This window comes from Panthera pardus, unplaced genomic scaffold, assembly GCF_024362965.1.
Source record: "Panthera pardus isolate Hobbes unplaced genomic scaffold, ASM2436296v1 HiC_scaffold_17, whole genome shotgun sequence".
Lineage (NCBI taxonomy): Eukaryota > Metazoa > Chordata > Mammalia > Carnivora > Felidae > Panthera > Panthera pardus.
In genome coordinates, this window is record NW_026526732.1 from 128,985,829 (window position 1) to 129,001,839 (window position 16,011).

Genomic DNA, 16,011 nt, shown 5'->3' on the forward strand with positions numbered 1-16,011 from the left:
TATCTCCTGCTCACCCTGCTTTCCCCTACGAGGTTGTCATGAGGCAGCTTCTCATCACCTCCTGGGTTCTGAAGAGCTATGAGGCTTCCTACCTTGCCGTCCTCTCAAAAGAATCCCAGGATATAAAACCTCTTGGCTGCCATCTAGAACTGTGTACTTCACAGTCAGGGTATAACTTGTGTTATAATCATCCACTCTGTTAACAGACTGAATTATGTTTGAGTCCTAAAGTCCAATACGTCAGAATGTAACCTTCTTGGGAGAAAGAGCCTTTACAGAGATAATCAAGTTTAAAATGAGGTCATTAGGGTGGGTCCTAATCCAATAAGACTGGTGTCCTAATCTAAAGGGGAATTTTGGGCACAGAGACAGACGCAGGAAAGTCGCCATGTGAGGATGAATCCAGAGATAGGGAGGATGCTTCCACAAGATAAGGAATGCCAAGGACTGCCAGCAAACCACAGAAGCTAGGGGGAGGCTGGAACAGATTCTTCTTCACAGCCCTCAGGAGGAACCAACCCTGTGGGCACCTGAATCTCAGATGTCTAGGCTCTAGGATTGTGACGAAGGAGAAGCTGCCTGGTTTGCAGCACCCTGTTATGGCAGCACTGCGAAACCAATAGAGACCCTTATGTTTCAGTGTCACCCTTTTATGGTGTGTGGGAGGAGGACCACAGGGAGCTGGCAGTCTGCGGCAGAAACAAACTGTCCCAATCCCCAGGTGGCTCCCTGTAGCTTCACCAGCCAAATCAGCAGGCCTTGGCCTTTCCTGGTGTGTTCACAGGCCTGAGAAAACTTACATCACAGTTTCTCTGCCTATAACATGGAGACAGCACCTATTTAGCCATCTGTAGTGAAGAGGACACGAAGGAATGTTCATAAAGCATATGCTTAGTCATTTTCAAGCCAAAACATTGACTTGGACAGTTCAACAAATACACAATTTTGACAGTTGCCCATGACACCCGGTTATAAGTTGCCAAAGTGACTGAGGTGTGAACAGTGGTCTGAACAGTGAGATCTGGGTTTACCAATACTAGTCTATCCTAACTGGCCCCTTGCTCCAGACTCACCTCCATATTTAAACTACAAATGTCCCCATGCACCTTCCCTCAAAGGCTCCCTTCTTATCACTCCATGATAAAATCAAAGCACTTTAGACCCTCTGTACCTGTTCATAAATATTCTCAAGGAAGATAATCTTAACCTCCAGTTGGTAACACAAACGAGTACTTTTATTCCAGTTCCCTGTGTTTTGACATCAAAATCTTCCTCTTAAATGTTCTCTTCTTGTGTAAGGATACTAAGGCAGGAGAACAGATCATCGTTCTCCACTATGCATATTTTCTGTACTCGTTGCTCAATTATTACCTCCACCTCTGTCTTCTTTCCTTTAGGCAAAGCTGTTATGTTTTTGTTTTTGTTTTCCTTTTCTGGTCTACTAATTATTTTGATAGTCCCTTTAACAGGGTACTTCTTTGACGAGTTCTCCACAGAGTTCTAAAACTGTCAAGGTGACTTTTAGTCAGCTTTTAACCAAGGCCAAGTTTTGGCAAAGGACTACTTTGCAGCTCTCTTAGGCACTGCTTCTCTTTCTAGTTCAAAACACATGGCCCTTGGTTTATTACTAAAATTATATTATTAATGATTACCATTCGTGGGATGCTGTGTGCCAAAGAATGTGCTCACACGTTCCTTTTTTTTTTTTTTTTAATGTGTATTTATTTATTTATTTATTTTGAGAGAAAGAGACCACAAGTGGGGAGAGGCAGAGAGAGAAAAGGAGAAAGAGGATCTCAAGCAGGCTCAGCACTGTCAGCACAGGCCCGGTGCGGGGCTCAAACTAATGAACTCTGAGATCATGACCTAAGCTGAAATCAAGAGTCGACACTCAACCAACTGATCCACCCAGGTGCCCCTGTGCCAGCACTTTCTGTGCATCAGCTCATTACTGTGCAGCACAATCCCATGAGATGAACATGATTCCTCTTCCCACCGTGCCCATGAAGAAACTGTGGCTTGCAGACCTTAGCTCATTTGCCCAAGGTCAAACAGCCGGGAAGTGGCAGAGCCAAGATCAAATGCAGGGCCAGGTGGTGCTCTTAATACTCATGCTTTAAGGCCTCCCATTTGAAACCAAGGGCTCCCAGAAAATGGCTCAGTTTCTAGTACTGTTTCCAGAAGTAGTCTCTCCAGCCTAATTAATAATTATGTAAATAAGAACAAATCTAACATTTATCCCTATGGTGCCTTCCATGACATTTCCTTTTCGAATGATTCATTGAACTTTTAGATTAATTATCTTGATTTATAAGTATCTCTAGACTGTTTACAGTCTGTGTGATTGTGTTCTTATCTAAATTAACTTAAAAATCAGTCTTACCTATGAAAACAGTGTGCACTATCGATTACCTCGCTTTATATCCCAATGTTTCAGAGCTCCCTTACTTTTAATTCCATCTCTTCATTTTGTAATAAAAAAGCTGTTTATCAAATTGGGCTGGCAGGTTCGGTACTTCACAAATTCAGGTTGTTCTAACTCATGATTCCATGCTGCCTTGGTGTTTACAGATTTCTCACTTTGTTCCAATGTTCTGTTTTTATCCTTACTTAATTTCGCTCAGTGCTGGGAGCATGGCGTGTTGGTCAGAGGTAAGCACGGCTCCTGCTCAGGCAGCTTCTGTTCTGTTACTTCGCCCAGAAACCACAGGAGAACCAGCACATTTGAAGCATTCTTTCAAACTTCCAGTTTCTCATATTTGTGCTTAATTTTTTGACAGAATTCCAGTTCTGGTTGAAGATTCACAGGAAATCAAGAATTTCCATAACGAAATAGTGTGGGACAATCATTTTGGCAGCCTGCTTAATGAATGAACTTTCCAAGTTTCTATGGCATGGTCCCCCCTCAACTATTTACTGAACTCCTTAAGAGCAGAAACAAAATTTCAAATCTTTTTGAATCCTCTCAAATTTACTTCAAAGCTCTAGACCTCTTAGTTATTTAAAACAAATCATATGCATGTGAGAAACAAAGATGTGTTTGCTACTCCAGTTAATGAAGAGGGCGGAAGTGGAGAGTGGTGGCCCTACATTCTCTGTGGGACCCTAGGGATCCACAGCAGGGTGTCAGGGCCCTGCCTGCAATAGTTTCTAACTTAAGAAACAAAAGAAAAAAGTAATCCTCAGAAATCTCTGTTCAAATAAAGTATCATGTGTGTTTCTAGTTAAAGAAGGAATCGCAGAGAGAATGGGGGCCTGCGGTCCAGACCACCCCTCAGAGCACTGGCAGAGTGCCACGCACAGAATACTAACGTGAAAAATACAAGAGTCTCTTTTGGAGGGTGATGAAAACGTTCTCAAATCGATTGTGCAGAGGGTCGCGCATCTCTGTGAATATACTAAAGACCACAGGATCACGCAATTTCAGTGGGTGAACTGTGCACTTATGTGGCTCAAATCTCAGTTTTAAAAGCAATACATGAATAAGCCTCTTGGTCAAAAAAATAAGGGTTCTGGAAATGGAGAGCTGCAATTTTGTATTTAGTCTCTTTACTTCATCTTCCGAACTTAGCAAAGACTTCATCTCTTATACTCATCGTTTCAGGTTAGATCATTAAACCTTTCTGAAGCCGGCATTACTTCTGCATTCTGTGTTTTCCTCTCCGAGGTAAAATATTTGTAAAAGTTTTGCCCAATTGTTTACATCTCCCATTAACTGTCTGGTCTGGATCTTTACAGCCTTGTACAATCACAATAGTTGAAGTGAGGTCACATTTGCCTTCATGATCATAATTTTTCCCAGTTAATCATGTTCACTGGGAGACAAGTATTTATTTCCCTTATGCCTCAAGGAAGTGAATGGAGGCCCCAATTCATCCCATCTCATTCTCTTGCCTCTCCTGAAAAAATACAAAATAGGAAACTAGGTTTCTTAATCTCCAATCCCAAATTTAACCTCAAAATGGTACATGCTAAGAGCAGGAACTCTGTGAGGGGATCACAGTTTCTTGTTCATTTTTTGCCTCAGTCTATGCAATGTTGCTCCCATTCTGTTAGGGACTACACATGCCAGGAGGTAAAACCCAGGGCCAGCTAGAAAACATAACTTGAACTTGCCTGAGTTTATACAGGGCTGGCCTTCTGACTATTCCAGGGTTCAGAGGAAAATAGGCAAAACAAAATTTAACCTCAAGAACTTAAGATATCGAATTTCAATGGCTTGTTCAAAACTGGAGTAAAGATCAAACTTCAGACTCTCACAGACAAAAAAGGTATTTTATAGAGCAGACTCTCTTGGATTTGACCTTCTGCCTTTGTTTCTCACTCCACATTCTTCCCCCCACACTACTGTCTGCTGGTCCTTTTAGGCCAGATCCTTTTAGGTGTCTTAGGCCATCAAGCTCCCTTGATACTACATATTTTAATACTTCTTCCTGACTCCCATAAAGCCAAAGAATTAACACCAGTAAGCAGATACTCATCCTGTGTCTAACATTCTGTTCTTCATCCCTTTCGGTAAAAGAAAAGTCTGGGGGAGGCGGGTTAGGCTAATTACTTCCAAGAAACAGTTACTGATTTGTTTTTCCTAGAATATAATCTAATACCAACTCTCAGCCATAGCATAGCAATGGATAGGGGAATAAAAAGTTGTGGCCATCTAAATTTTTAGAAGAAAACATCATAGCTGCTCCAGGCAAGGAGAGGGGACACAGGAGATGGAACGCGAGGAAAACATGAGGTACAAGGTACTGGTGATATTCACCACGGTGGGGTGGTGGCTTCACAGGTATCCACTGTATTAGTATACTTCACAACTTAAACATATCATTTTTCAAGTATCAAATATTAGATTAAAGAAATTAAAGGGCTAAAAGGGTATAAATGCTTAGTCATACCTGGAGAGATTGCATAATGGAGGGGAACACTGGCCACAGATTATGCATTCCCATGTTAAAAAGAAATCGTTTTTTCCCATATTTAAAAATAAAATTCCAGCTGTTACTATTGGATTCTATTTCAACAAAGAAAACAATGAGTTCGGCTTCTGCACATTAGGGACAGACGTGAAGCATTATTTTCTTCTGCACCAAATCCAAACCAGTCTAACAAAACCTACAACAAAAAGTTCACAGAGGGCAGATGTGACACCTTAGCTGAAAGTAAAGGGAATGTGAATGTGGGGTTCCAATCGAGAGACCTCCACTCAGGTGATAGCAGAAGAATTTACGCATCACTGGAGACAGAACGAGAGAAATTCACCAGGCACCTACTATGTGACTGCTCAGACACTGTCCCTGCCACCGAGGAGCTCACAGACTAGAGAAGAAAACCATAAGAAGCGGTGTGCACAAAATGTGGTTTGTGCACTGGAGCGGAGGGAAGACTCCCTTGTGGTGCAGAAGGAGACTCAGGCATCTTTGTAAATCCGGCTAAAAGCCTGAATGGGGACCCTTACATTACCTCCCCCACTCCTCAGAGAAAAATGCATCTTCCATTCATTAAAGAAAAGTTAAGTTCATTAAAGTAACTAAACCATGGGGGCACCTGGGTGGCTCAGTCCTTTAAGCCTCTGACTTCAGCTCAGGTCATGATCTTACAGTTCATGAGTTTGAGCCCCACGTTGGGCTCTGTGCTGGCAGCTCAGAGCTTGGAGCCTGCTTCAAATTCTGTCTCTCTCTGTGTCCCTCCCTTCCTGGTACTCTGTTTCTCTCTGTCTCACAAATAAACATACATTGTAATTAAAAATAGAAAGTAAAAAATAAAAAAAGGGGTGCCTGGGTGGCTCAGTTGGTTGAGCGTGTGACTTTGGCTCAGGTCATGATCTCGCGGTCCATGAGTTCGAGCCCCACGTCAGGCTCTGTGCTGACAGCTCAGAGCCTGGAGCCTGCTTCAGAATCTGTGTCTCCCTCTCTCTGCCCTTCCCCCACTCACACTCTGCCCCCCTCTCTCTCTCTCTCAAAGACAAATAAACATTAAAAAAATTTTTTTAAATAAAATAAAATAAAATAAAATAAAATACTAAAACATGGAGTGTATATGAAGAAGTTTGGGGCCATTTGTCACATCAAAATCCAAACTTGACAGGGAGACAAAGGTGACAAATGACTACTTTCTGGAGCAGATGCAGCCATAATAGGACATCCTCTGCACAGAGGTGGTAGTTTCAGACTGTGCTCCTCTCTGACTGTGAATAAGCTGCCAAGCTCTCTGGGCCCAGATTTCCTCATCTGAAAAAGAAAGAACTTAGCACCTCATACACTGTTGTCTATTAAAACTGTCGCATGTGATGCCACAGGAGGCACCCTGAAGAACCTGGGCCATTGTCAAGTGCATCCGAGAAATGCTGGGTTTCACCACGTTCTGCAGGGAAACCTGCCCTTCCTCCTCGTCAGAGGGCTAGGTCTTCCTAAATTGTAAACTAAATGGACCAAGTGCAACCCAAATTTTTGATGCCACTGATCATGCGAGCCACACCCCTGGCCAGAAAAGTGGCAGCGGCATTTGCCAAAAACATCTGTGTCCTGACTTCTAGGATGGCTCTGTGTCATCTCCATTGGAATCACAACTCCTCGAAGTGACCCTGGGTTTCTTGCCACTTTAAACAAACTTTTAGAGCTGGAAAAATAAGCTTTTCAGACTTCTATCAAATAAACCTTATGCCATGTTGCTGAGGCTACAAGCAAGCAAAACTGTCACTGCTTTTTCTCCAAAAAAATCATATCTGCTGATTACCTGTATGGGACATGAGGTTTTTCATTCTCCTGTACCCACCCTCACAGCGGGTTAAGGCACAGAGTGCGGTCCGGGTTGTGCAGATGGGGAAATGGAAGAGCAGAGGCTGTAGCACTCAAGGGTGCACACGGGTAATGAGGGAGTGGAGACTGGGTCCTGAGGGAGTGGAGGGGGGGTCCTGAGGGAGTGGAGGGGGGAGTCCTGAGGTAGTGGAGGGGGGGGGTCCTGAGGGAGTGGAGACTGGGTCCTGAGGGAGTGGAGGGGGGGGTCCTGAGGGAGTGGAGAGGGGGGGTCCTGAGGGAGTGGAGAGGGGGGAGTCCTGAGGGAGTGGAGGGGGGGGTCCTGAGGTAGTGGAGGGGGGGGTCCTGAGGGAGTGGAGACTGGGTCCTGAGGGAGTGGAGGGGGGGGTCCTGAGGGAGTGGAGAGGGGGGAGTCCTGAGGGAGTGGAGAGGGGGGGTCCTGAGGGAGTGGAGGGGGGGGTCCTGAGGGAGTGGAGAGGGGGTCCTGAGGGAGTGGAGAGGGGGTCCTGAGGGAGTAGAGAGAGGGTCCTGAGGGAGTCGAGGGGGGATGTCTCAACATAGCTGCAGGTAGCTCCCAAGTCTCCTATTCATCCAGGAAGTCACAGCACAGCCAGGGAAGGGCCCTCCTCCTGAAGGCCACCGGGCATATGGAGGACAAAGGTCATGCTGCCCCTTGCCTTCATCTCTTAGGACTCACCTTGTCCTTTTTGAGCTAGGGCACACCCCTCAGCCTCAGCAGACTCCTTGGTAAAATAGGAATGATATTCTTACCTTGCCGAATTATTATGAAGATTAAATGGGCTAATATATATTAAAAACCCTTATAAATAACAAAACACCATATAAGGTAAGGTATGATTAATTATCCCTTCCTTTGTGTTTTGTAAGCTTTTTTTAAAAAAAATCATCAGACTAATGACACAATAATGGCTGCCATTTAGTACATATACCAGGCACCGTTACCTCACTTCCCCTGCAAATTAAGTGTCTGTGGGACTTTATACCACTGCTGGTACAACCCAGCTACGCCACTTACTAGTTTTTGTAAGGCTGGGCAGTTCCTTTATCTCTCAATTCCCCATGTGCAAGACGAGGACCCGGCCAGGGGCCCCTCAGGGTGCTGTGAGGATTGAAGGCATCAGTATACGTAAAGCGCATAGTAACTACCTAAGTGTTTAGTGCCTCATCTCTCCTTCATTTGTACATGGCCCAACCAGGTTTCAGATCCTGCTGTTTCTACCTCTTTGTGCTGTGGCACTTACCAACGTCTGTAATCCGGGAAGAGTTGACATATCTCTATGGGTTATGTGATTAAAAGTGTCTCAAAGGGCAGGGACCATGTTTTCTCCCTCTTTATGTTAACGTGGTGCCTGGCACACAATGTTAATAACTAACGCATGTGGGATTGAATTAAAAAGCCACAAGGCTCGCTGCCATGATTACTGGTTTGCCAGCCTTGATCTGCCTGTGGTCCCAGGGTAGGTGGTTCCTGGGGTAGGGAAACAGGAAAAGGGGGAGAAGGGCGGTGCAAGAAACGCTGACAGAGGAAAAGGACAAATGCTCGGGAGGTGGAGCTGAGACATCATTTCCCCTCAGGGAAGTGCATCAAAGATCAAGGGACAGATCCCTTTTAGTGGAGGGAAGAGAGGGTTAATAGACTGAAAACAGAAACACGGAGGGCCTTTTCAGACTTTTGTTCTGGAGAGCTAAAGGGTCAAACGTGGAGTGGAGTGGAGAGGAGAAAAGAATGGGATGCTCAAGACTTTTGCATTTTATTAAGGCTTGGAGTGATGAGGGAGGAAGACCCTCTTAGGCTAACGGAGCAGCATACGTTCCTGGGTACCCAGCTCCTGCCTTCCAGCTCTGGACCCACCTCCCTGCTCTGCCCCAAGAGGATGGGCTGGGCTCTGCAAACCGCTTCTCTGGAGGGAGGCTGCAGGAGGGAGGAGGGAGGCAGGAGGAGGGCGTGGTTCCCCCTGCTGGCTTCGTGCTGTCAGCGCCCCAGCAGCACTGCTTGGGCACCACCGTGGCGCCACTTTGACCCTGGCAGCAGCCGCTTTTCTAATGCCTGCAGAGCCAGCTTCATGGGACCCTCCCCAGCTGTGGGTCCCAGTCCCTCCTCTGGACTCAGAGACAGTTGCTCTTCCTCCTCTTCGGAGGCCCGGGTCTCAGCTTTGAAGGATCAAGCTTGTACATCTTATTATTTCCAACTTCTTTTGTTCTCTCAGCCTTAGAGGGGGGAGCTGCTTCCTGCAATTGCTACATCTGTGAAACCTCAGTGTTGTCCGTCTGACTTTTTAGTTACCTCCCTCACAGGTCCATTTCTTTAGATTAAATTCTTTATAATAATAAAAAAAAGTAAATGAACTGGTGTGGTTTCTGTCAACTGCTTACACCCTGACTGATAATACCAAGGAAGAAAGGGAGAAAGAGATTTACCAAGAAACCTGTGGTCCCCAATATCACGTCAGATTCAAATAAACTTAGAAATAAGAGCCGGAATAACCAATTTGCAATGTAAGTCTAAACAAAGAAATGAAAACCAAAGAAGGTACTGAAAGTTGCTCACAGAACAACAAAGCTGCTTCCTCGAGCACCAATCCTCTGTTCATTTAGGGACACGTCAAAGGTACCAACCGTATCTCCTTCTTTTCTAAGAATCGACAAAGACACCCTCTCCAGGTACCACACCCCAGATTGAAGCACTCCATCCCTGCAAAGACAAAAGACACCAGACCTATGATCCTTCACGTTTCTTCTCCTTCCTTTGTCAAATACAACTCAGTGGTGTGAGAAGTGAACCTGGCAAGGTGGGGGTGGGGTGGGGGGCTGGGGAGAAGACATGGAACAAACACCCGGAGGGGTTTAATGACTCCGGGCAGATGGAACAAGGCTGGAGGGACATGCCACTGTGTGTCTGGCTTGTAGCAGTGACTCCTTTCCAGGGTCATCAGCCAGGAGTTTAGCCACAGCTTGTCCAGCCACCTAGTACCCTGAGGGGCCATCAGTAATGGTGTTTCATTCAAAGCCTTTACCGTGCTTTAGTGTTACCCTCACTTGACAATAGGTAATAGGGAGACCGTCTTTGTTCCTATGGAAAGTGTGAAGAACCTGAATTTGACACACCAGATAGGAGGTAATTTCCTCGAGGCAGAGTTTTTCAAGGTTCTGAATTTCTTTATCTGCTTATTTTTTTGAGAGAAAAGCTGAAAAAGGTGAGGGTAAGGGAAGAATACTGGCTCCTCATTTCAGTTGGAGGGTCGTGTTACCCCTGAAAGATGGTGATAACTATGTAGCTGGGCACAAGGCCCTGTGTTTGGGAGGATGTTAGCAGAAGCCGGGGAGGGCAGGAGGCGTGTCTCCTGCCTAGAGGTGCTATAAGTGGTGAGCCTTCCAAGAGAAACGGCAGAAGAATGAGCTGTAAAACCTTGAACTTCCCTTGAGCTGATACACTTGTTACTTGCTCTCTGTCAGGGGGGATTCTGTCCATGCTGTCTGCCCCCTCCTTACTTGTTCTGTGTGCTGCTAATGAACCAGAACCCTGTCAGTGCTTGGGAAGGCTTTGATTGGCTCACCCTTTCTCTGATTGTGACAAGGAGATAAGGCAGAAAGCAGAGATGGGAGGAGGGAAAAGGCTGGACAGAGGATCTGGGGGCTGAGGCAGAACAGGGAAGAGCCTGTGATCACTGAAGAGGCTGGGACATGAGCAGTGCTGTGAGCTGGGGCGCAGCACTGGGCCAGTGTCACACAGGGTCCCTCAAGCTGTCTGTCCAGAACCTGCCTTGTCTCCTTTCTGGGCTCCTCCCACTGCAAAGCAGGGAGTGCTGACTGGGAGTGGACAGAAGTGAGGCAAGACACAAAGCAGGATATGTCAACATCAGGGACATTCTTTTTGGCTATTGATTGTGGGTGGTTGAAATATGGGATCCCTTCAGGTGACTGACAAACGCCCTCTCGGTCCTAAAGCAGAGACACTAGATAAATCCAATAAAGAGAGTCTGTGTGGAGGCCGAGTCTATTTTAGGGCTGGCAGGTTGGTGAATTTTCCACTGCTAGATCTCACCACTGTTTTCAACCATTTTAAAAATATTATAAGTAAGAGTAGAGGTTGGATCTCTTAAAGATTTAAGACAATCAAAACAAAATGGCACATTTCAGAAAGGCTAGAAAAGGGACACAAGAACACAAATGTCTACAGAATACACTGTCTGCAAACACTTGGGCACTGATCAACCCACCTTTTGTCAGTCTTTCTTTTTTTTTCTTCATTCATTCATTCAACAAATATTTCATGAATATTATGTGTAAGAAACATGAAAGGCACACAACAGACATTAAGATGGGGAACATATTCTTTTTCCCAGGAAATTTGCAAGCTGATAGGCGTGGTCAGTATGGGTTACTATAAATATTTAACTTAAATCTCAGGGAAGTGAGTTTCAGGAATGAGGTACCAACACATAGGAATCCAATGAGCCATCACTGTCAGCTGGGATGTTCTTGAAGGGAGGGGCTATCTGAGCCTGAGGACTGGAAAGTGGTATGTGTGGGAGAGAGCAAGGGATCTTCAGGGTACAAGAAAAATGTCTTCAGCAAAGATATTTTACCAGCAACATCCAGGAGATAATATCTGAGGTTCTTTTGAGTTCCAAAGGCTGAAAAATAGATGAACTACATTTGGTATGTTGAACCTGAAACTCAATCAGGATAGCCATGTGGACAGGGCTAGTGGGCAAGTGGCCTGCCTGTCAAGAGGAAGAGTAGAAGCTTCACGAGAGCAGAAGGCAAGTCTCATGTTTTTGTGATCCTCCCCCCTAGTTTCTAACAGAGTAGTTGCTCAGAGAAGTTGATGTGACTTGTAGACATAACGTACGATTTCTTGTCATATTCAACCACTCTCTAATGCCAAGAAATTGACTGCTTAGTCTAGGGTCACTCAGTCCCTGGGCTTAACTCCTTCCTATTATGATAGGAAAAGACAGGATTCAGTAGGCAGAGAGGGAAAGATTAGGACCTGAGGTCCCTGGGTGGGGAAAAACATACATTTTGGAACAATGCTGACAGTGCCTGACCATAGCAAACCTCCTCTGGCCCAGGAATTTGACAAAAGACCTGACTAAATATAATTAGACCATAAAACCTATGACCCACAGGAACGGTATGGCCACAGACTACCCTTCATACAATGGAAACGAGCCAATCAGGAATGGACAACCCAGCACACAGAGCTATCAAGCCAATAAAGGTAGAACCTGAGAAGGAGCAAATGGGAAGGGGGGGGTGGACAACCAGAACCTTATAAAACAAGGGCCTTTGCCTATAGTCCTTGGGCATTCACTTTCAAATGTCCCCTCTCTGTAAAGACAGCTCTCCTATATTCTTACTTTCTGATCTTATATACTAATAAACTCTCCCTGCTGCTCATTTTGTGCCCACTTCTTCATTCTTTGAAGTGGTGAGACAACAAACCCTGAGTATTGAGGTAAAAAAAAAAAAGAAGTCCTGCAACACTATTGCTGTTTGACCTTAGGTCTCTCTGTGACTTTTAGATATCTAAATTTCATTTAAGTATGGTATTTCCCTGAAATCTCAGGAAATTAATGTACAGTTTGGTTTGAAAAGATAAGACAGTGAAGTTTTCTTTATCCAAGTTTCAATGGCATTAACACCAGTTATGCCTCATCCATTCCCAAAGTTTCCATAAGCAGAAGTCTGGCTTTACTGTGAAATTATAATGTTCTATTTGTACTTGTTCTCTTAGATCTCTTTATTTTTTTAACATGTGGCTGATTTGGATAATTTAATGAGCCCAGAATACATTTTCGAAGCTGATCTTGATGACTGGTTACTAATTTCTCATGGCTAATCCAATTCCCCAGGAATTTCATTCTATGCCTACAACATGCAAGGCAGTTGTTAAGAAATTTAAAATGAATAAGACATAGATACTCTTCAAAGGAGCTTAAAATTCAGTGCAAGAGAAAGCCCAGAAATGTTCAAAACAGACATTCTAGGCTATGTGAAAAAGTGAAGCAAAATCTACCCACCCCCACCTCAAAAAACGGAAGTGCTGACCAGGTTGGTACAATTTACAAAGCTATACTTCCACAGACTACTATAATCTGATGGAACAGATGCTACATATGTGGGGTTTAGCAGGAAAAGAGGAATGTGAGTGGTGTGTTAGTTCCCTCTCCAGCCTAAATTCCTACCAACATATTATATGCTGGGAATATCATCTCAGAGGTGGGGATGGAGATGAATGAATACTGGTACTCCAGCCTGTTCCTTATCAACCAATGCACATCCCTGTGCCAGGTGACACCGAGGTACAATTCGTGGCAAGGAATGCCCGGGTGGACACTGGCCATGATCTCTTTACCCGTGGAGCACATGCTCTGGCCCATGTGCCTGAGCCTCTAACTAACAGAATCCACACTTCTGGGGGGCTGGCCTGGCATGGGTCTTTTCCAAGAGCTCCCCAGAGGGCTCCAATGCAGACAGAGTACTGGGAGCCACTGCCATAGTCTCGTTCACTGCTTCTCTCACTCTGCAAAAGGATACTGGTCATACATGAGCCACTCTTCACTATTCCATCTGCCCACACTGAGACCCAAATCAATAGCTCTGTCAACCGTAAACATATGTATTATCCAACATTTGCTGAGCACTTACTATGTGCCAGCACTTGCTAGGTACTGAGCTGAGGACCTTGCATACATTTTGATATTTAATCTTCAAAAACAACCTTGGGAGGTAAGCACTACTGGCTTCCCAGTTTACAGATGGAGAAACTGTAACTTAACAGAAGTTAAGTGACCTGCTCAAAGTCACATATAGCTATTCAGAGTGGAGTCAGACTTGAATCTTATCTGCTTGGCATCAAAGTGTGCGCTTCTAATCACTAAGATATACCCGCTCATTTATATGTATGAGACATTCAGTTTTTAAAATGTGTTCTGCATCTACATACAAAAGACTATTTGATACATATTTCTCCATAAAATAGAGAAAAATAAAATATCTACTTGGAAGTGATTTACTGAAAGGATATATATTCAGCATCTATTTTCATAGAACATTTTGCTGATGATGTGCATCTAACCTTGGTGTCTGGAATCTTAACAGGATACTACTCGTGTTCCCAGAGATGGCAAGTTCCAGTGTGCTTCATCTGACACCTCAGGAGTCACTGCAGTGCGCTGCTGCAGTCCAGCCCATCTGCAGAGGTGACTGAGCAGGCTTGGAAAAATGTTGACGCTGCTGAGCAAAGCTACAGGATTTTCACTGTTTTCAAAATAAAAGATGATCCTTACACTGTTCTAGAGAAGACTCCTGCTAAAGCCAAACTAGTCTTCTGAGTTCATTCCTCTGATCAGCACGTATCGCACTCCTGCCAGATGAACAGTAATCCCACTATTAATAAGAGTCAGTATTTATGGAGCTCTGTGTGCCAGATACTGCCCTAGTGCTTTCCATGAATCGTCACACCAACTCCTCATTATAGATGAGAGGACTGAGGCACAGAGAGGGTAAGAAGTCTGCCCAAGATTATATCTGCTTGGGCATAACTAGTATCTAACTCTGCTCTCTACACAACTCTCGAACTATAGTTAGCGAGCAGAAGAGCTGGGAACCAGGCATGCTAGCTCCCATTCTTTGGTTCGTTACCACCCGCTTCCTATGTATCAGGCACCGTGACAGGCACAGAAGTTATGATACAGCACTTCTGCAGGTAGAGAAGCACACCAGTGGGAGATAGGATGGCGAGAGCCAGTTTCCCAGGTAAGTGTAAAGGAGTAGCACTTTGAAGACTAACCTCAAACTGTCAAGAGAAATTATCAAGTAAGTTTCAGTCTGATGAGAGTAAGAACTCCTAGAGAATGGTCAGGAGCTGATAAGCCATGCCAAAGGAGTGAATATGGAGGAAGGCAGAGAGTAAGAAGAGGGAATGACCTTAGGACATGGCTCTGACCTGAGGGCCTTTCCAAGCTGCTGAAGGGCTCACCGTGTAGGCAGCTGGGTCTCCCGAGCCTGGCATCCAGTGGGTAATCATGAATGAATGGTGATTACCGGGCAGGGAGAATTCAGAGGAAAGTAGGTCCTATGATGAGGAGAGAATCAGTAGGCAGAACCAAGGAGACCCATTAGTTTAACTGAAAAAAAAAAAAAAAAAAAAAAGGGTTCTTTTTTCTTAGTAACGAGAAGGACAGATGTCAGGGCAAATCTTAAGGTGGGAAAGATGTCAGGGGAGAAAGAAGGCAGCACCAGCAAGTTTGCTTTTGATGCAGAGGTTGCAAAACTGGGAACTCAAGGACCAAATATATGCTGTTTGTATTTTTTTTTAACATCTATTTATTTTTGAGAGACGGGGTATGAGTGGGGGAAGGCAGAGAAAGAGGGAGACAGAATCCGAAGCAGGCTCCAGGCTCTGAGCTGTCAGCACAGAGCCTGACGTGGGGCTTGAACCCACAAACAGTGAGATCATGATCTGGGCCGAAGTTGGACGCTTAACTGACTGAGCCACCCAGGCACCTCTGTTTGTATTTTTAATCTGAATACTTTGTCTATTTTACAAAATCAGGAAATCCTACATCATCTGGATTTCTCACTTATCTCTTAAAAATGAGAAGATGTGGCAATGCCAGGCTTGAACCTCCCTCCATATGACCACAGCAGCGACCCCCTTTAGAAGAGGTTGTCATTGCCCTGTTGTCCGCAACCACTTCTTTACACGGGGTCCCCTACCTTGCCTATGTCCCCACCGAGCCCCTGTGCACATGTGACTTGCTGACCTGCAGTTTGGATATCAAGAACAGGAGGTGAGAAGACTGCTCTGGGAAGAATTCAGGGCCACACTTCACGGGAAGGGGAGACTTAATCATGCAGAGACCTGGCAGTTGTCTTAATGGGAGAATAAAAGAACAGAGAGGATGACAACTGGCCAGAAAGTCATTTCAGCCGGCACCCCACCACACCATCTCCAAAAGCAGAGTTTTACATGTCTATAGATGTGTTAGTTCATGATTCACATGCAATACCTCATTTAATAGTGTGTATTAAAAACATGTTCTCATTTAACAACCTATGAGATAAATAATATTGCTCCTTTTTAAAAAATGAGAATATTGAGGCTTTGAGAGTTAAGTAATTAGCTCAAGGTCACATAACTGAGGTTTGAACATGGGCAGTCTGACTCCAAAGCTCAGGAATGTAAAGGAGTCTGGGCATTAGAAGAATGCTAATAGATGTGTTTCTT

At 44.7% G+C, this 16,011-nt stretch overlaps 1 protein-coding gene across 17 annotated transcripts in view; it reads right to left on the reverse strand.

Moving 5' to 3' along the window:
• The window catches only part of FARS2 (phenylalanyl-tRNA synthetase 2, mitochondrial), a 619,002-nt gene that overhangs the window by 241,430 nt on the left and 361,561 nt on the right, over window positions 1-16,011 (reverse strand). The window lies entirely within an intron of this gene.